We start from the raw sequence: 22,930 nt of genomic DNA on the forward strand, positions 1-22,930 counted from the left end.
TTGCCTCACCGCCGGGGTTGTGAATAGTGCGTGGTTAACGCCGATCGCGGGGTCGGAGGGTTGGGGGATGGCGGGCTGTTCTGCTTGCTCCTCCGCGGTTCCCCCGCTACCGTTAGTCATGGTGATTGTAGCGGGATGACCTTCTGTTCAAGGGTTCCCACAGACGACGCCAATGTTGATGTCTAAAAGTCCAGCGGTAGCTGGACCCTAGCTAACGTTGATCCGGTGGGCGGATCGGTACTTGTGTTGTTCTCGAAGCTACCGTTATCTGTCAAATGAAATACAATGGGCGTCAGAGGGAGACCGCGCCGGGTGGTCTTCTGCTCTCCGATGCCTAAGTTAGTCAATGTATTTGTGTTGACAAAGTAACAGTAGGTAAGTATTGAATGCGTCCTTAATGAGGAGAGAGAAGAGAACCTTTTATAGGTGAGGAAGAGGTTGATCTTCTCTTTGTTTTCGATGTGGGACTGACATGCTTCAGTTCCCAGTTTCAGAAGCTTCTGATGCCATCTTGGCGTGGCGCGTGGCGGCGCGTCGGCGGCGATCTGGAGGTGGTCCGACGCTGAGGCCGTAGCCCGTCTAGCGGTGTGTCTGCATGTCATTCTTTTAGTTGGAATTAGTACCTTTGGCGGTACAATGAGCGTGGCCCATTATAACTAATTATGCTTGCAAATGTACATGCATGTACACGAGCAAAAGTGAAGGATCCTCCCCAAGTATTCCAAAGCCAAGGAAGGATTGGACAGATGAAGAGGTTCGTGATCTTCAAGCGGATTTCAAGGTAAAAAATAGTATCACAGCTCTATCTGAACGAGAAAAACTGAGGATTAGTCACTGTGATACTGCCAAGCAGGCATGGCATCTCCTTCACACAACCTATGAAGGCAACAAAAAGGTATGAGCACAAAAACTGCAAAGTCTAATCTATGAGTTTGAAACCATGACTATGGGGGATGAGGAGATAGTGGAGGATTTTCATGGTAGAATTCTGAAAATTGCTGGTCAATGTCTTAGCTTGGGAACACCATTTGAGGATGACAAATTAGTCAAGAAAATACTAAGAGCCTTGCCTGAAAAGTTTCATTTAGGCCTCATCAAAAAGCCTGCGGATCAAGTGGCCCGATGGAGGCCCGCCGGCCCTGAGGGCTAAAAGCCCGGCCCGACTCGATAAAAAGCCTGCAAAAACCCGGCCCGCCAAAGGCTCGCTAGACCGGGCCCGTAAAAGCCCGTAAAATATTTTATATATATATATATGTAGATATGTGTGCGTGTGTGTGTGTGTGTTTATAAATAAATATATATATATATATATACACACACATATAGATTTATATTTGTGTGTGTGTGTTTATACACACACACACACACACATATAGATATATATTTGTGTGTGTGTTTATAAATATACACACACACACACACACACACACACACATAGATATATATTTGTGTGTGTGTTTATATATGTGTGTGTGTGTGTGTGGAAGTTCTTATACTAATATACTTCTATATAGAATATGTGCATTAATGCATATATATATATATATATATATATATATATATTCTACATATCGGTTGACCAATTCGATCGGATTCAAAAATATGGTGAAATTGGCTAAATTTTTTACCACACTCATAATTTATTATAATAAACTCATCCAACGGTCGGTTTTTCCATTTTCTTTGAATTGATAAGGGTTGCTCTTTGGAGTGTATGATATAAAGGACTAATTTCAGTTTACCCCCCTGAGGTTAGGGGTCGTCATCATGTTAGTCCCTCGAGTTTCAATTTAATTAGTAACACCCTTGTACTCTCCAAATTCATCAGCCATGTCCAATTTCTACTATTCCGTCCAATTTGGACTGTTAAGTCTGACTTTTGAGGGCTAAAATGGTCATTTCAAGACAAAAAAACTATAAAAAATATATATATATATATATATTTTTTTTTCTTTTTTTTTTTTTGCATTTTTTTTTCTAGATGATAGGGGTTGCACCTGGTTGTCATTTGTTGCTCTTATAGTTTTAATGCTTAATTTTGAAGTTAGTACTGGTTATGCACATTTAATATTTGATTTCCTTTTCACATTGTTTTCTTGTTTATGAATAGTTTCAATGTAATCTTGATTCATTTGCTTTACCTTTCCACTCTGTTTTGTTTACTATAATGCTCTGTTGCTTCATCTTAAACAACAATCCCAATTCATAAAGAAAAAAAGAAAGAAAGTTGGAAATAGAGAGTAGAAGTAGACAAATACAAGAATCACATAGACATACAATATAATGGGTAGTTGTTGCTCCACAAGTTAAACTATTGTATACTACCATGCCAAAACTTAAATAGAGGAAGAGAGAACTCAAGAACCCATAAATTAGAACGTCAGGACTGAAAAATTGAAACATTGGAACTGAAGAATTGGAACACTGAGGATTTTATGTGAAGTTAAATTCTCTTTCCTCTCTAGCCTAATATAGCTAGAGTTCTTAGCTAAAGTTAAATTTAGCTTTTAAATAAGTATTTTGATGGAGATAAAACTTATACTAAAATTTGTTAAATTTCAAATATTTTTTTTTTGAAATAGGTATTCTGTTGGAGATGCCCTAAATTCTGAGCTTAAGGATTATAAATTTTGGCATCTGCTCTACAACGCCACATGTGTAAATGTTTTATGCTTGGTTTTCTGTTGTGCCACAACTCAAAAAGTGTTTTGGGAACTGCTTTAGTCGGTGTTCCATTACATATATAGTTAGCAGTTTTCAAAGCTTCACCCCACAAAATTGTTGGAAGACCTGACTTACACATCATGCTCCTAACCATATTCAACAATGTTCTATTCCTTCTTTAAGAAACCCCATTATGTTCTGGCATGCCTGGTGTAGTGCACTGTGCCTTAATACCACATTCCTAAAGATAAAGTGCAAAATGACCCTTATTTTCCCAAACTCAGTGTATCTGCCATAATACTCACCTCCCCTATCACATCTCACAACCTTCATAACTGATTTATTTAACTGTTTTTCTGCCTCTGCCTTAAATATTTTAAAGGTTTTAAGTGCTTTAGATTTATCGGGAATAAGATAAACATGAAAAAATTTAGAGTAATCATCAATAAAGTTGATGAAATACTAATTTCCACATATAGTTTTGTGGGGGAAAAGACCACAGATGTAAGTGTGGATGCCTAGAGTTGGTCATTTTTCCTTTCATGCACTTAACACAGATGTAAAAATAAATAAAAAATCCAGATTTGGTAAAATATTTTCTTTGATTAAAAGCTGAAGTCTTTCTTTTGAAATGTGTCCCAATCTTTTGTGCCAAAGAAAAGAAGAGTTTTCATTGAATCTAGACCTTTTATTTCCTATCAGTTTTTCTGTGAAAAACACTTCAGTAAAATTTTTACAATTCATGTATGATTATACGTATTTATATGCGTATAATTATATCTAAAACACTAGGAGTAAGCAAATATCCATGACAATTAATATGTAATTAATCTATTTTTATTTATTTTGTAGAAAATAAGCGGAATTGCAGAAACGAAAGAAAATGGTGCGAGATTGGAGCAAATTGGAGTTTCCGACAAAATGACGAAATAGTCAATGTGCGTTGACCGTGGTCAACACCATTAAGGGGAGCGGAATCCAACCACCTTCGATAATATGTTGTGGAAGTGCATTAAGAAGAGAGAAGAAAGAAGAAAGAAGAAAGAAGCAAGAAGAAAAAAAAAATTGAGGAAAAGAAAGGAAAAAAAAAAAATTAAGTTTGCTGACGTCACCATGACGTCAGCATGGCTGATCCTTCTTCCTTTCACCCACGTGCTCTACTTCTTTCCCTTTTCTTTTAATTGTTTATTTTCCTCTCCTTGTCCACTCACAGGCTGCCACGTAGCAGCCCTATCACTTTTCACACCTGCAGCCACCGAGACCTCACCCAAAATAAAATCCCATTCCATTCTTCCTCTCTCTCTCTCTCTCTCTCTCTGGAGAATATCACGCCCAGAACCATTATTCATTCAAAAAAAAAAATATCTCATTCTTCTTCTCCCAGCAGACCACCACGCCCAAGACCTCCAACTCTCTTTCTCCATTTTCTTCCTTCTCATCTTTGCTTCCCTCCTCACCAAGATTTTCTTCACCTCACCATGATCTACCTCACTAAGATTCCATCTTCTCATCAATTCCACAAATTTCAAAGAGAAGCCCAAGCATCAAGAATTTCATTACCATTAAATTTGGGTAAAAGTGGGGAATCATAAATCAAGGCTAGTCATAATTGCTTAATAGCAATTTGTGGCTTGTTCTTGTTACTCCTACTTCTCTTCACTTTGTTCCTCTTAAAATTATGTATATTGATGTTTGTTTATTGATAGGTAGTGAGTAGATTTGTTGTTGGGGGTTAGGGTTGTGTGCCCTAACCCAAATTTTATGTAAAGGATGCCTATTTTAATGTCATGATGCAATTTAATTTGTTGGATGCTTATATCAATTTTTGTTGGGTTGAAATGCATGTCTAGGAGCCTAGTCAACTCTAGGGTATGTATTTTGAGCATGTCTAGGATGGAGTTAGAGGCTTGACCCCCTCTAATTCCTAAGCTAGAACCCTCAATTTGGTATTGTAGGGGTTATAAGCACGGTGATTTACACCCGCCGCGTGATTGCGAGGGTGAATCGCTTAGTGGTCTAATTCTTGAGCTTTATGCCAACTAGAGCAACTTAGAGACCCTTGAACCGGCTCTAGCTCTCTCTAGTTGCGTTTGTGTGACCCTTGAAACAGCACATTAATACCATAATTGAGAATATATGGTCCTTGAGCCTTGAACCGCCTAGGATACGACTACCGCCAAATGAAGAATTTTGCATCTACATTAGATTAGCTTCCGGCACATAGGATTTGGGTGAAGGAACCTCCCTAGCACCCAACACTCTCTTGTCTTGAATTTTTTGCAAACTACTTTAGCATTGCATTTTTCATTTTTAGCAATTTTCTATTTTCGGTTCTTAAATTTAGTTTATGTCTTCACAATTAAAAATCACAATTTCAGATACTTGTTGGTAGGATAATTTGTATTTGTGTTTAGTTGTCCGTAACTAAGTGGGGGTTCCCTATTCCCTTGGGTACGATACTTGGAGCTTAATTTATTTGCCCTAAACTTGATGACCGTGTTGTATTACGCGTGAGGCGCTAGTATAGGCACCGAATCAATGGCGCCGTTGCCGGGGATTAGGGTGTAAAAACCTTATTCCCTTAGTGTTCGGATTCTTAGGCACTTTGCATATTTTTCTAGCTTTTTGTTTATTTTTATTTGTGTGTGTTAAATATTGAAAATATATTTTGGTAATTTTTATTGCCATAAAAAAAATTTCCAGATTTTTATTTTTGCGTTATTGGTTACTTGTTGAGTTTTTATTATTGTAGTAGATAAGAAAAAAAAAGTTTAATTATTTGTTTGAATTACTTGTGTTTTTTCTTGTGTTCTAGTTTCTAATCATTTTCATAGTTCTCTTTTGAAGGTGCATGAGTGAACTTCCTAATAAGAGAGGAAGAGGTAGACCAAGAACAAGAGTGAGAAATCCATGGACAAATTCTTTTGCACCATCGAGGTCTACTTCACCTATTTTAGAAGAGAGATTACTAAGTCCAAGATTTGAAGAGGTAGCAATGGGTGACGCGGAGAATAATGAGAGACCAATTAGAGCCTATAGTTGTCCTACCGTTGTCAACCAACCATCTTGTATAGTCTTGCCACCTTGTGGAGTCAATTTTGAGATCAAGTCTTCTACTCTTCAAATTTTGCCAAAGTTCAATGGCTTTAGTCAAGAGAGGCCTTACACTCATGTGAAGATGTTTGAAGAAGTATGTGGTACACTACAATTGGGAGGACTTACACCGGATAGCTTGAAGATGCGTCTTTTTCCCTTTTCACTTCAAGACCGAGCAAGAGAATGGTTACATAGATTACCTCCCACGAGTATACAATCATGGCGTCAACTTCAAGAAGATTTTTTGAATGCATTCTTTCCTCCCCACCGGACTACAAGTATGAGAGATGATATCTTGAGGTTTATTCAATTTGATGGAGAGACTTTGCATGAGGCATGGGAGAGATTCAAGGACATTGACCTTGGATGCCCTCACCATGGCCTAGATAAGTGGTTACTTATTGATTCATTCCATAGAGGCTTGCTACCGGAATCTAGAAGACATGTGGATAATGCTACACTTGGAAGAATTGAAAATAAGCATGCTACGGAAGCTTGGGGTATCATTGAAGACTTATCTAAGCAAAGTGCAAGGTGGGACTCTCATGACCGAAGAAGAAGACCAAGAGATGAATTTGAGAAGCCAAGGAGCCGTGAATTGTATGATGAGCATAAGAGTCGAGATTCCTATGATGAGCCTAAGAGAGGCCGTGACACCCTTGATGATTCAAGGAGGAGCCGTGAGTTGTATGATGAGCCACGGACTCGTGAGCATGGTGTTGATAATATTAGAGGTCATGAGCCTTTACCTAGAGGTCGTGGGATTTATGAGGTGTCTATGCCAAGTGATGGAATGATGAGTTCAAAGTTAGATAGACTTGAGAAAAAGATGGAGCAATTACTTGAGAAGCAAGATCGTGAGCCACACATTTCACAAGCTAAGGGCATGCCTTCTACTCTTTCTACTTGTCTTTTATGTGAGTCTCCTAGCCATGTTACTCAAGAATGCCATTTAGCACATTAATATCCCGATTTTGTGGAAGAGCAAGCAAGGGTAATAAATAATTTTCAAGGAAGGCAACAAAAGAATGACCCTTACTCTCCAACATATAATCCGGGGTGGAGGAATCACCCCAATTTTTCATGGGGAGGCAACCAAGGTGGATCAAGTTCGCAAGGTGGTGGTTCTTATAGTCATCAAGGGCAAGGAGGTTCTAGCTATGTTCAAAGAGGCTCTAGTGGCTCAAGTTTTGTACCCCAAGGTCAAGGAGGTTACTATGGTGCATCACATAGCCAAAATGGCTCAAGTTTTTCATCTTTTGGCCCTCACAATAATCAAGGGCAGATTTCACCTATGCATGGTACACATGGAAATGTCACTTATCCTTATGGTTCGAATGTTCAAAATGGCCCTCCCGGGTTTGTGAAAGGTAGAGGCTATGGAAACAACAAGTTTCAAGGTGGTTCTAGTGCTTTTTATGGAGGCAACCAAGGCGGGAATTACAATCATACATCGATATCACATGCGCTTTTGCATTCTAGTGAGCCTAGCAAACCCGGTTTTGAAGAGTCGATGAGTAAACTCATAGAAGCTCAAAATTCTACAAATGCGATCAACAAGCAAACTATTGATTCTCTTCAAGCGGGCTTGCACAAATTGGAGACTCAAGTTGGGCAAATGGCCTCTTCTATGCATTCAAGACCGCAAGGGTCTCTTCCTAGCAATACGGTGCCTAATCCTTGCCACAATGAGCAAGAAAATGCTATATCTATTCTTAGAAGTGGAAAGGTATACGACAATAAGGTGCACATGCCACAAACTTCATCTCCTACTCCCTCGCATGTGTATGATAATATGTATGACCCCTATTCCTCCTCATCCCATTCTTATAATGGTTATGTTCCCTCTCCTATACATGCTCCCAACTCTCCCATTTCAAATTCTAGTGATGAGTATGTTATGGTAGAGGATTGCTCTAGTGATGATAATGACTTTGAATTGATTGATGGTGCCACGAGGGAAGAAAATGCACCTCGTGGCAATGTTGGAAATTCTTTAAATATGCATGATTTTAATTCAAAGGCGGATGGGAATCGGGGGGAAGAAAATGTACCCCCGGAAATTGGAGTGGGTGATGTGCCTTTGTATACGAAAGGAAGAAATAAGGGGGTGGATAAGGAAACCGGGGAGGAAGAAAATGTACTTCCCGGAGGTGCACAATGAAGGAAGACCTCTTTATCTCATTCTACATCTTCAAAGTCTCATGTATCTACTTCACCCGCACCACCTAAGCATGTTCACTTTGGGCCTACTACTATTGCATCATCTTCTAGTGATCATATGGGGAGCAATAAGGTGCAAGACCCTTCTACAAGGAAGCCTCATGCTAAAAATTCAGAGTCTACATAAAAGGGGAGAAATAAGGAGGAAGATTCTCATGTAACTAGTGGAGGTCCTAAGGATAGGAGTACTCCGGTCTATTCTTCACTAGGGGAGGCCGTGTTGGCTAGGGATCCTAGTGGGACCGTGAGCACCCTTAAGGGTCCTATGGGTAACTTGAAATTTACCCTACCATTAGTTTTCTCTCAAGAGCCGATTTTGCCATATCCTAATGTGAAGAGGATGCAAGACCTCAAGATCGAAGAAGAAAGAGCATCAAAATGTGGAGTTCATGGAATTGTTCAAGAAGGTGAATATCAATATTCCACTTTTGGATGCCATTAAGCAAGTACCCTCATATGCCAAGTACTTGAAGGAATTGTGCACAAACAAGAGAAGATTTAGGGATGATGAAAATGTATTTCTTAGAGAGGAGGCCTCTTCCGTGATTCAACGAAGGCTTTCTCCCAAACTTGGAGATCCCGGATGCTTTACCGTCCCTTGTACCATTGGATTGAGAAATTTTGATAAGGCACTTCTAGATCTTGGAGCGAGTATCAACCTTATGCCTTATGAAGTCTACAAAACACTTGCTTTGGAGGACATTAAACCGGTCAAGATTAAATTGCAAATGGCGGATCGAAGCGTGGTTTATCCAAGAGGAGTAGTAGAGGATGTCTTGGTGAAAATTGATGAGATATTGGTACCGCCGACTTTGTGGTTTTAGATATGGAGCCTTTGAGTAGTGATAGTGAGGAGCTCCCCATTATTTTGGGGCGAGCATTCATGGCAACTGCCGGCACCAAGATTGATGTTCAAAAGGGAATTTTAACTATGACTGTGTTTGACACGACTATTGGGTTTCGAATCTTTGATGTTATGAAGAGTTCGGTGTATCTCAAAGATTGCTTTCGAGTTGAGACGATGGATATTATTGATGATCTTGTTGAGGAGTCTAGCTTGAGATTTAATGATGATGACATAATAGAGGACGTGAATCACATGGAGATTATAATGCCATTCCAAAAGGAATACAAGCCCAAAATAGTGCCTCTACCTCCTATTACTACTAGAGTGGTACCTTCTCTTGAGAGCCCACCTACACTTGAGTTGAAGCCCTTGCCGCCCACATTGAAGTATGTTTTTCTTGGAGATAAGGATACCCTTCCGGTTATTATTTCATCAAAGCTTAGTGAGTTGGAGGAAGGGAAGCTTCTTGGAGTTTTGAAGGAGCACAAAAATGCCTTAGGGTGGACAATTGCCGACATTAAGGGCATTTGTCCTTCTAAGTGTATGCACCGTATTCATTTAGAGGAGAACTCAAAACCGGTGCGAGATGCTCAAAGGAGGTTGAATCCTCCGATGATGGAGGTGGTGAAAGCCGAGGTGCTTAAGTTACTTGATGTGGGTGTGATCTATCCAATTAGTGATTCAAAGTGGGTTTCAACGGTGCAAGTTTTTTGGAGAAGTTTGACATCGATTGTGAATTTCTGAATTTTGGAGTTTCGGATGTTGATTTATAGGAATCCAACCTTCGGATTTCCCTTGTTTCCGCTATGGAATACTTTAATTGATGGATTGATATTAGTGATGAAGTTTGGCTTGAATCTTGAAATAAATGGAGATATTGGTTTACGAAGGGTTCTCAAGTTTCGTTTTAGAATCGTATTTAATTGTCGAATTGTTGTTTACGGAATATAATTGTGTACAGGATGATGTATCGGGCTACTGCTCGACGAGGAAATCCGTACGAGTGATCGCCTAAATCGTACTGTGAATGCACATTTGATTTTAAATGATCTATGCAAATGATATGGCAAAAGTAGCATCCAACTTAACCCTGTAAAATATCATCGTTAGTATACGGTAAATACGGATCCTTCAAATCCGGGGATTAAGGGTACACCTGTCATTTTAAAACCAATAAAGAATTAAAATAAATACAAAGTATAATATTTACAAAAATAAACAAGGGATACATACAAACATAACGAAACAAGGGGGGTTTAAGAACTTGGGTTTCGAAAATTAAAATAAATAAAAGAAAGAAAATATAAAAACACATATACAAAGATAGAACGTAAGAAACAAAGATAAAAACCAATTCCATGTAATCAAACTCGATTCAAATCCTATAATTGATCATCTAAGTCATGAGAAAGAAGTTGATCATGTGAACAATTCGAAGCAAATGATTTCCCATATTTTACTTTCCTTAAGCAATTAATTTAAGTGGAAGGCTGAAAGCAATTAAACTAATCCTATTAAACATGCAATCAAAGTCTAGAAAGCTAGCTAATTAACACATGTTCAATGCAAGAAGCATAGAGAAAGGATATCAACTTGAGTGCACAACCTAGTATGAATAAGTTCATCTATTTGCAATCTTCTTCAATTGAATTTGACTGTCCGAAACCTTTACTACTTTTGATTTAGGGTTACAAAACTATTAGGTGAATTGTTAACCTAAATCTAGAACCAATTATATGCAAACCGTAAAAGTTTTGAACCAATTAAGATAAACATATAAAAGATTTCTATCATGCAAATTCAATCAAACAAACTTAGAATCACAACTATGGAATTCGAAAATTTTATTTAAACATAAGAATTGGGCTTAAACTTTGCCCTAAACGTTAGGTTAACTAGTAACATGTTATACGAAATCAAACAAGGAAACCAAAAGTGGTTACAAGGAAAAAGAATGAATTACACCGTGAGTGGAGATGGAGATGGAGAGCTTGAACGTTGAACTTGAATCTTGGAAGCAAGTCTTCAAGGCTTCACGGCTTCAAGGTTGATGATGGAGGCTAGGATCTTCACGACTCCTTCTTGCTTGAAAACGCAGAACTTGAAAACTAAAGAGTGGAGAGAGAGGGTGAGAGCTTTGACGTTGAGAATTTTCTGAATGGAGAATGTGTAGAAAACGTCCAAGGGTGTGGAATATATATAGGGGATGTGAACTTGGTCTCCAAACTTCATGAATCTTCTTTTATTTTCCCCAAGAATTATCTAATAATTCCACACAGCTTCGACTAATCACATAGTGCCATGTCAGCCCTGTTGTGTCATCCAACCAACCAAAAATCTTCAAAATAAGTCCCTAATATATTGTTGCCGAATTTTTAAGGATTTATTCTGATTTTATTCATAAATTTTGGCCAAAATATCTTGAGGGAAAGTAGGAATGAATCTGGACAACGAATCTGGACTTGTTTTGATCCTTATCTTGTTGCACACACTTCCCCATCCCTTGATACTCTCCCTAGATATTCTCCAACGTCATCAATTTGATTCTCACTTGATTTTCAGGGCAACTTCATGATATCCATCCAATGTCCACGGAAAAATACATATATTCTCCAAAAATATCTCCATTACGTCCAACAAAACCCTAAATCCAATGGGATTCCTCCATTTGCCGAAAATCCAAATTAATCCAGAAGATTTTTGGGCCTCCATGCGTCATCTTCAAGCCATAAGGTATCCTAGTGCCTCCAAGACTCTTCTCTCAATGCCATTTTCCTTCATTATTTCGATCATGCTTCCTGATTGGCTCAGGAGTCTTGCTTTGACAAAGTTTCCTTTTCTGAACAGGATTTCCTGGTTGAAACAGGATTTCCTAGTTGGATGAGGAAAACTTCATTTCTTCTTTTTAGCTCTTTTTTGCAGCCCTTGTGCCTTGTCTTAACTTTCTCCAACATTTCCTAGCTTTTCTTTCTCTTTTGAGCTCATTCCAGCTTCGTTTGCTCCATGGGACCTGAAAATAGAAACTTTTGCTAAAGTTACTTAAAATATAAACTTCCTAAAAATAGAAACTTTCCTAAAGAAGAAGGATTTATTTAAGGAAATAACTAAGTAAATACAAGGAAATAACGCTTAAAATGTCGCATTAAAATGCTCCTATCAGCGAATTTTTTTTTCTGAATTATTGATTTATTCGATTTATCGAACACATTATTGGTTTTGCTTTATAATTGGTTTATTGGTTGTTTTTCCATCATGATTTTCTAATATGAATTTGTTATGCTCGAATTTGGAATTATAATTTATGATGATTTTCGACGAGTTATTTTCCGATATGATTTCCAGAATTAAGTATATTTTTATTCTTCGACTTTGAGATTTTTGAAAGGCTTTCAAAAATGGGATTTTTCAAGGAAATTATATTCATTTGTTGATGGATTTGAGAATATCCTTTTGGCATGTGGGACACGTCGTTGTTTCATGTGATTTATTATGCAATTCTCCTAGTACGATTGGGAATCGTACTCGAGCTTTTATTTGTGAGATTTTGGGGAAGCCTTATTGGTTTTCGATTTTCGTATGATGTTACTCCACCATACCTGGGTCAATGTAATTAGTTCTCCTCCTCACGTGGGTGTAGTCGAGCATATTAGTACTCCTCCCCGCTTACTATATGTTTATAGGTGAGTTGAGTAAAGAGTATGGGATGCTTAAGAGGCTGGGAGGCTCCGACCCGAGCCTGGGAAGCTCCTGTAATCGTATAGTGATGACTTCTTCCCCATACTCTATTGTTACTTGACTAGGGGGACTAGTTCGATTTTGTTTAACCAGCAGGGCTGGTCTTATTTTCTTGAGCATTGGAGTTTCAGTCTTTTTACTTGGTTGTTTGTGACTAGCGGGGCTAGTCGGTTTTCTTGAGCCAAACATCATTCAGATTATTTTCCTTCAACGTTGCATGCATCGAGGTTTTATAAGTTTAATTACGTGGGAAAGTATTACAGCTTTGCTTCATTTAAATTATTTATTTGTTTATTTTTGTCCACTCACGCTAACGTGTTTTTCAATTACCTTCCCTTGGGCCCTTCAGTTTTAAATGCCTAGTTTGTAGGTTAGATTAGTTGAGGTCGGGTGTATATGGTGTTGACGCATAGTCAACAGTACTGCTTCCGCATATTCATTTTATTTATGTTTTCCTTGTTTACCTTGGATTAGTATTGCTTTCATAACCTATGGGATTAATGGTGTTGAGTTGAGACTTGTATTTGGGAAATTAGAGGTGATATGATATTGGGAGCAGGGTGGCTCCAGGGATATAAGATTGGTTTGCTAGAAGTGTTTTTGTGTGGTTTGCAGGTTTTGGGTAGTCCATCTTTAGGGGTGACTTCGTCAAATTTTCGATAGAGTTATTCTTAAAGTGGGTCCCGCAGGGCCACCTTGGATTTCATGATGAAATTCGAGACGGGTTTTGTCATAAGATGGCTAAAACTGCTAGGCAGAGAATGCAATGCATAATGCACTACCTGTTCATCCCTAACCCCCATCAATATCTCTTTGAGCTTGCTATTGATGTTGATTAGCTTCATGATATGCTCTCTAACTCCCCCTGAACCCGTGTACTTAAGGTCATGAAATTCCTTAGTTAGCCTAGTTGCTTCTGCTTTCTCACTTTCTTTAAACTTAGTTGTTATAAGTTCCAAAAAATATGATGCTAGCATAGGCTCTTCTATGCTTCCCCTGACAGTGTTGGACATAGAGGTACGGATGAGATTCTTAGCCATCCTATTGAATCTATGACACTTGTTGTAAAGATCAATTTCTTTCTTAGTGCTCTTATCAGTCAACTCTTCAGGCTTATCCTCAATAAAGCAATAGTCTATATTCTCATGCATTCCCATATAGTTCTCTACTGAGTCTAACCAAGCTCTATAATTGGTTCTAGTTAGCATCAAGACACTGTTCAAATTGACACTGTTCAAATTCACACTACTACAAAAATTGAATCAGACGACAGTTTTTAGCCGTCGTCTGATGCGGAGCTGACTGTCGTATATCTCGCTACCGTCTGATGAAACATGATTTAGAGAACTGTCGTCTAAAGAACTTGGCATCCATGTCGACAGCATGTCGACAGACTGTCGATAACTTGTCGACATCATTAACTGTCGTGTGAACGTCACTCAGACAACGGGCAACTTAAGAACCCATTGTGTGATGGTGATTCAGAAGTTATTTTTTTTGTTAAAATTGTTGTGTGACTGTTATTCACACAACTAAAACATTGATTGCATCTGTGATCTGTATTACTCTCACACAACAGTTTTTATTGTATGGCTGTTGTGAACATTGTGTACGTACAGCAGAAAATGAAATCAAAAATCACCAAATGAACAGTAATTACCAATATATATCTAATATTGTTGTAATCCACATAATTGTACTGAAACGTATTAGACAATATTGCCAAAAAGGAGCACTATACTACTCCAACACTAAAATATGGAGCACATCTATACTACTCCACCAGCAAAATAAGTGAAGAAATGTACTTTAAATTGTCACTTTGGAGCACAAAAACACATTTCTAGCCTATTTCTTCAACACATAACTTGCGAGCTCATTACGCACTTCATCAATTTCCACTTGACCATAAACATGGTTGGCTCTCCTAGCCCACTGTAATAGTTTGAAAATAACAATGAAAGAAATGTCATTTGATAAACTAAAACAAAACTATTTTGAAAAACTAACAGCAAACATCCAAATTAAGAAGTTTCAGTTACCTTATCTACAAATGACAAGTTTGTATCATGGATGATATCCCTCATATATCTCATCACAAAATGAGAAAGGAAATAAAATTTGAAGAACCTTTTTCTCCTTCACTGAAAATAATCCTTCAGTTAATTGATTTTCTAGTTTCTGCAATTCTTTCAAGCTCAAACTAGACAAGTCATTGCCCAATAGACGCCTACACAATCAAATATATATCTTACTTCATGCAAGAGATGCCACATATTCCAAAAGTCTAAAAGGTTAGATATAAAAACTAACTAATACGTACAATTGATTCTGTTGTAGCTTCTCAAGTTCATCTTTTAGAACATCCACGTCCTTAGGGTCATCCTCCTGAAGAGTCAGATAAAGTTAGAATTTTCAATAGCATGTTGAATCTAGAAAGTATGATTATTAGAGAAGAAGCACATAGCACATATATAGAGCATAGAGTATGCAAACAGATAAAAGCCTCAAGGATACATTAAAATACCTATAGACTGTGCAAACTCAAGTCCGGTCTACAACAATCATGCAAAACAAAATGTTATAAATTAAATGGTATGCATGTTAATAGTCTTTTTTGAATATGGTACATAACTACATTGTCCAACCACTGGAAAACAGGGTATTGACTTCAGCAGTTCAGCCTTCTAGGTTACAAAAATTTTCACTAGCCAATTCAAAAAAAAAAGAAAAAAGTACAAGCTATTTTCTTTCAGTGTTCGTGTATTAAATCTGATGCAATGAGTGTAGCTACTTCTTATAATGCCTAAATAAAGTCATTTCTAGCAGCAGAACAATTCTTAAAACCTTCCATATATAGTATATTAAGTAGTTACCTTTGATGGCTAAAAGTAAAATGTTTTTGTTAAGACTAAGACTCCAGAACTTATGTTAATTATTTGCAGTCCCAACACTATCCAGGAAGGTCCAAATAATTTCTGGAAACACATAGGTACTTCATTTACCTCAATTACAAGGGAATCAAACCCCTGGGAAAACAGAACAATTGGAACATATGACCTTTTGCCTTAACATCTATACTGGATTCTCATTTCCCATACAATTAACACCAATATGCAACCAGGAGAAGAACAATTAACAACAAGAACAGCAAACATATGGCAACTGATTAACAAAATTATGTTTAAAGTTTGTGAGGTACAAGATAAATTATCAAGTTACATTATATGGAAGAATACCTCTGCCCTTGATTCTACCAGAGCGGTCTCTGAAGACTCATAACACTTGCTGTATCTTGCAATAGTTCACTTCATACTGTAAAAAAATTGGTACAGATAAACATCAGCAACTATAATTTGTATAAAACAGGGTACAATTAATTTCATGTGGCTATAGCACTTGCATTGCAGCATCATTTCTAAGTTATTATATATGAAATCAGTATTAGATCGGCAACTGAATTAATGCTTCGTCTCAAGCTTAATGCAATCATACAAGAGATGCTTTAACCGAAAATATATGGTAGAAAGATACCAATGGAACCAACTAATTAACTAAAGACATTACTTTGTTTCACTAATCCTTGGAGAAAAGAAAGTATGGTTGCCAATGAAATGTCCCATAAAGACTGGGGACTGGAGAAAGCACCTTTACCTAAAGAGGAGACAGCATCTTCAGAGAAAGACTAATAGCTTAAGAGAGTAGGGATATTCAAATATTGTAATATCAGTGAGGACTAAGGACATATGAACTCTCACTCAAGTGCTAATTGAGCTTCTATAACAGGTGGCTACACACAAGTCAAGACAGTCAAACAGAGATTGTAGACTTATTTACGCAAGGCGAATAGGTTAGCAGAGATTCGAGACTTGGTTAATAGGTCATTAGAGAGCTCAACAACAAAATTCACAGTCTGGATATAAAATACAAGAACCAGCTAGACCGGCATTGCATCAGCATAAAGCGAAGACTTAAAGTCATGTAAGAATCCTCAAAATCAACCCATGTCCAACTTCCCCAAAGGCACAAACGAGGAACAACCAAACAAGGGAGTTCTCACGAAACAAAAATATCCTTTAAAGTCTAGTAGAGTAGATTATTTTTCTGCTATAGGTTTCAACGCTAGAGTGACCAGATTACCAGTAATGGGAACTGAAACTTAACCTTCCAGAGTAAACAAAACCTTTTACAGATACGCATCAACATTAGCTTACCAAGGTCCACTTCAGACTCAATTAAGATAGAAAAGAGGTAGCCATTGATTTAACAACAACAAGGTGACCAGATTTCAATTCTAGACTCGCATCCAACTTGTCACAAATAACACATTGTTTTGCAGAATACATAGCTTCAAATTGCTCATTAATCATCACTACCCACAGAGGAAAACCCCCAAACTCAACAACTATTGAGCAACAATGTAGGGATTGACATTCACACGAATCCAAAAGAAAACAAGGGAAACAGAAGCACCCACTAGTCCATATAATAGAATAAAAACAATAAAATATAAACAAATTATAGATGTGATGCAGACATTGAAAATTTAAATCAAAGCCCCAGATAATTTCAACCAAAGACAAAAGGAAAATTATAATAAATAGAGTAAACATGATCAGAAACACATGCATGAACCTCAAAAAATTCAGAAAACTTGGCCCAAAATTAAAAAAAAAGTAGAAAAATTTACCCAGCACTGGAAAACTCAAAAAGCTTGCCAGTGTTAGAGAAGACGATGACAACAACCTCAGCATCTGAGCTTTCTTGAGTAATCCAGCACGCCTCTTTGAGAATGTGACTTGTCTGCTGTTGGTGTTCTCAATCTTCTTGATCTCGATCTTCCCCCTACCCATTTTTTTCTTCATAACCCCAAAAAAAACCCAGAAAGCCAAAACCAATTAATAACCCACCCCCCCCAGAAAAAAAAAAAAAGCCTAAAGACCAGAGCTTTAGACTACGCAAAAGCCTAAAGGCCAAAGCTTTAGACTACCCAATTTATAAGAAATGAAGAATCTTTCTGGGTTGTGTCTCTGCCTCCCTCTCCCTCTCTCTAAAATCAAGAAAAGGAGTGGTCTTTCTGGGCCTCCAACTCTTGCTACATCTGAGAAAATCTACAAATAGAACAACAATAAAGTATCTTAGTTAGAATTTCAAACAGGAGATCAAAACGAGACCTAAAGATGAACTACATGTGACTTGGGTTGGCTTTACCTTCTCCATCACTTATCAAACCCCACCACAACACACAAACAACAGAATGAAGAATACCCTTTCCTAATCCCCAACAACCAAACAAAGAACATGAATAAACAAACCCAGAAACCCATCCATAAATTTGGGTCCTCATAATAAAACACTAGGCGCAGTTGACCCCATGATAATTACAAGAAAAAGATCAGAACTTGAGAGAACCCAACAGAAAACAGGACGTAATAATCAAAACTCATTTACAGAATCGGAGAGAATCAACAGAAAGAAAGTTTTAATACCTGAAATCACATCCAATGTGGGAAAAAAATGGAGGCGCGCGAACAATTCGGTCTTGCATATGTGTATTCGCTTCACCAACACGCTCGGCTGGCTTAGTCAGCTCCGAGTTCTGAGTTTTCGCTCAGGGTTCTGAGTCTTACCAGATTTCTCCAACAGCTTCACTGAGCTGAATAAAATCGATCTCAGTTCAACGCCTCAATCCTGTTCGCAGTCTACCATCATACTCGGAGAGATGAGATTGGTTTGGGAGAGTGACATTTTGGCGAGAGAGTGAGCTAGCTAGGGTTTTGGTTTTGGGTCGTCTGTTGAGAGTGAAGCGAGTCGAGAAAGGGCTTTGGCCTGTTTCGATCGGGTCTGTCGAGAGAGAGAGAGAGAGAAGGTTTCGGTATTTATGTTAGTCTAGTTACTTTAGTTCTTTTTTTTGCTTAAGTGTATGGTTTCAACCGGGTTTGTGATGAGACCCTATCAATTTAGACAAGGACTCACTCAACAGATTTGTCTAAGAATGTGGTATGAATGCAGCCATCTAAATTTGGGATTAGTCTCCTATTAATTTGGCTTCCCTCTTTAGGGAGCTGGAGGAAACATCATGGTGGAAAATCTCCCTCCTTTCTGTCAATCGTATAAATCATACCACAGTTTTATTGTTTCTCGTTGTATGATTAGCACCTGTTGGGCAAAATTTTGGACTTTGAGATGGGATTTGGCACCACTGACATGGTGGGAAAGTTGCCGCTCAATTTTTTTAGGGTCATACAACAGTTCTGTCCTGAAACGTTGTATGAATTTGATTCATAATTTCATATCAGACGACAGGTTTTACAAAAACGACATCCAAAAAAAAAAAATCAATCAGACGGCAGAAAACTGTAATGTGTCGTCTGATTCAATTTTTGTAGTAGTGTCATGTAGGAGTTACCTAAGGAGAAAATAAAAAACGAGTGAGTTCTCAATTTGAAAAGAAAATTGCTTTTAAGTTTTCTGTGTCTTTAAGAACTTAAGCAACCAAAACAAGAACAGTCCAAAAAACAAAATCATATAGAAAACTTAATCAATCCATACTTGCATTCATGTCAGTCCATAATATAAAATAATATTAAGCATCACTTTTGAGCAGAAGCATAATATTTTGGAGTTCTTTATCAATATACCATGTTTAACAAAAATAAGTTATCCAAAGAAATTTATCCACATCTTTAGACAGAAAAAAAAAATTTCTAAGTATCCAACTATATTTCCATTAAACATGCATATTGCTGTCTTGCATTCTAAAACCATACTCGACCACTTCTTTGGAAGATAAACAAAAGGGCATAGTTTTAAGACACTAGACACAATCTTAGTTTTGTTACACCATATGCTTTCTGCCAACACCAATAAAGCATGCTTTATGCACCATATCCACTTATGCCAACAGAAAATCACAAAACTCATGAGCTTTTAACTTTATATTCTAACAAGATCAAATTATCTTTGTAAGAAAATAAGCTCTTGTATCTGTCAATTTCAACAATGCGTAAAACTTTTGGGAGACATTAATTCTTTATACATTGTCACACGATCACAAACACAATATCATATAAACAATCAATTCATCATGCATATTCAAGCACAGACAAATTCATTCGATTCCAAGAAACCACAGAACAATCAAGAAATTGTAAGTTTCATTCGGTCACCATTGACTCTAGTCTAACGCATGCAGGGAATGCAACTAGGGTTCTTGAGCACAATCAAAAACTTAATAATCATGCTATGAATCGAAATGAGTTTCACAGAAAAAATTGGTTTTGCTTTTTCCCCAATTTCCTGCTAAAATTTTTCAGCGGAAGCATGAACTCGATATCCAGATGTAGCAATTAACTCTATTGGCTTCTTGATTCACAAGAATTGGGGTTTTGAATCCCTTCTCGAGATGAAGCATCTCGCGCGTTTCCGAGTCCAATCTCAAACCTTCTTCTTGATCAAAATTAACCGTTGTAATACAACGGTCACTTGTTCTTGAGGTTTTGTCGGGTTTGGGCCTGGATCATTCGCTTGCTATGACTGGGCCTAGAATTGTTAACAGGCTCAACCCGTAAAGCAAAAGAAAGTTTTTTTATTTTTTTTTTGGTAAAACCTTAATCGATTTTCATGTCAAGCAAAACTAAAATCATATTTATGAGCCTATGCTCTGATACTAATTGTAAAACCAAATTCATGCTCACAATCATATGCACATAAGCTCAACAACATTCAAACAAAATATCAAGGATTACCTTCAGCTATTACTGACATAGATTCCATCTCTACAGCACTGCAAATCACGATCACTTGAATATACCCTTCTATTACTTACCAGCCTTACTTCTCAATGGACAAAACTTATGAAAAATCTCGTGGTAACAACAAGGACCAATTCATCTATTTATATAGGTGACTTAAAACCTTAAGAAGCCTTCCATCAAAGCAGTTCATTGTGGTGACCCGAGGTAGGGGTCCCACAGCGCCACGACCCCGAGCTAATTGTGACGTCCCGAACCCGAATTCACCGGGTTACTAGTCATTTGGACGGTAAACAACTTTTACTGTCACTTTTACTGTCGTTTCAATGCTTTTAGGGGGCCCTAAAAGTTGACTTTTTGTTTGGGTCAAAATTTGAGAAAATTTCCTTCATGAAAGTTGTAGAGGACGTTAAACCGAGCGCGTGCATATGTGGTGCGTAAAAATTGGACTTAGTATGTGAGAGTTATGGCCAAAAATGTAGAATTTACTGTTCATGGTAAGTTGTATATATATATGGAAATTACTGTTGGTAGATTTCCATTTTTGGAAAATCTACCTAGCCCCCGGTAACTTTCTCTTCTCTCTCCCCGACTCTTCCTCCCTTTCGGCCCGATCTCTTCCCCCTCCGATTTCTTCCTCCTCCGGCCGACCCAGAAAGTAATCCGGCCACCCCCAAGCTCGGTTTCTTCCCCTTATCACGTCTGTGGAGGTATATTACGGTGATTTGGCCGGAGAAGCTCGATTTGGAGCGGAAGAAGCTACGGTGGCAGTTGGCCATTTTTGCCGATTTCCGACGATTCCGGCCACCTCTGGTCACCATTTTGCCGTCGAAGGTTTGGTTTTCCACGGAGATCATTTCGCCCCTAGCCTCGAATCAAGATTTGAAGTGTAGAGGCAGAATTGAAAATCTAGGGTTCTTGATTTTCTGGGTTTTCTTCACCGGTTGAATTCGACTGTTTAAAGGTAAAATTGGGATGTGTTGTAGTTGAGAAAATTGATCAGTGTGTTGTGTAGGTGCTGCTGTCAAAATATGGTGGCCATCGGAGGTGGTTGCCGCCTGCGCGTGGGTCCCACGCGCCGCCACTGTGGGTGGCGCGTGGAGGCGTGTTGGGCTGTGTTTTAATTCCAGTTTTTAGCCCATTAAATCCTATAAATATTGTAGAGCTTATATATGAAATTTGGTGAATTTTGGAGAAGCTTGGAATTAATTATGAATTTTTGAAGTTTAGGGTTTCGATTATCGAATTACGAGAATCCGGCCGTCGGATATCTCTCGGTTCTGCCTTGGAACCTTTAAATTAACGAAATGGTATTAGTGGTATAATTTGGGTTGCATCCGAGGAGAAGTGGAGATGTAATTATGAGGATTTGGTTTTGAGAATCGTATTTAATTGTTGAATAGTTATTCACGGAATATAATTGTGTACAGGGCGATGTACCGAGCTATTGCTCGACGAAGGAACTCGTATGCATGGTCGCCTAAATAGTACTGTGAGTGGACATTTGTTTTTAAATTAATTCCGCATGCAGTATTATTATTATTTTCTTCCAATTGAGATTTAATTATGTTTTGAATATTTGAGATTTAGTTTATCGAGATTTATTTATAGATTACGAGATTAGTATTGAAATTTCCTTCCCGAGGGCTTTTAGTAGATTTTTGAGATAGTCATTCATGAGTTATTGAATTGAGGAATGATTTTCGGGAAGTGACTGATTCAGAAAATATTATGAGAATTTTGGATTTCGAATATCGGTTTTTATGAGGATTCACGAGTACGAATGTTTCATCGAATATTTGAGCATGATTGATTTATCGAGATTTATTGAGCTTTGAGCTCCGTACTTATCAGCTTTGAAGTTAGATTGAGTTTTCTTCCGAAAGCATTTATTGATTTACAGAGTATTTGATTTTATGCTTTCGAGGATTTATTGAGATATTGAGGTTTGATTTAGTGAGTTAATCCTGAGTTATGCTTTCGGTGAATTATTATTGATTTATTGAAGTAATACCGAGTTTCTTTCCGAAAGCAAGTAATTGAAAGAGGTTATTTTCAGTTTCTTGAGGAGGCTATTCAGTTTATTAAGGAGGCCAGTTTTGGCGCATGCGTATCTTACCTAGTTGGCAGTCCCTTCTAGGTAATGGTCTGGTTGGCAGTCCCTTCCAGACTACAGCTCGGTTGGCAGTCCCATCCGATGCGTCACCTGGTTGGCAGTTCCTTCCAGATGACATGAGGTAGTTGGTCGGCAGTCCCGTCTACTACCTGTGGTTAGTCGGCAGTCCCGTCTACTACATGTGGCTAGTTGGCAGTCCCATCTATCCACCGCCTCCTATTCCGGTTGGCAGTCCCTTCCGATACGTCATCTGGGTGGCAGTCCCTCCTAGATGGCATGAGATGACTAGACAGCAGTCCTTTCTAGTCATCAAACGAGCCTCATGAAAATCATGTTTTTATAAGGATGGATGATTTAGAAGTGTAATTGTTTGTTTACAGGTTTTGGGTTGTCCATTTTTAGGGGAAGTTCTGTCAAATTTTTTGGTAGAATTTCTTCTAAGGTGGGCCCCGCAGGGCCTTTTCGGATTTCAGGGTGAAATCCGGGGCGGGTCCT

General features: G+C 38.1%; 1 non-coding gene and 1 pseudogene across 1 annotated transcript; both read right to left on the minus strand.

Moving 5' to 3' along the window:
* Window positions 1-6,037: 6,037 nt before the first annotated feature.
* LOC112195567 lies at window positions 6,038-6,144 on the minus strand. The gene has a single exon (XR_002934625.1). It is a non-coding gene; the product is annotated as a small nucleolar RNA R71 (small nucleolar RNA).
* An 8,488-nt stretch (window positions 6,145-14,632) lies between these two features.
* On the minus strand, window positions 14,633-17,470 carry LOC112194948 (annotated as a pseudogene).
* Between the last annotated feature and the right edge of the window lie 5,460 nt (window positions 17,471-22,930).

Source organism: Rosa chinensis, chromosome 3 (genome assembly GCF_002994745.2).
Source record: "Rosa chinensis cultivar Old Blush chromosome 3, RchiOBHm-V2, whole genome shotgun sequence".
Taxonomy (NCBI): Eukaryota; Viridiplantae; Streptophyta; class Magnoliopsida; order Rosales; family Rosaceae; genus Rosa; species Rosa chinensis.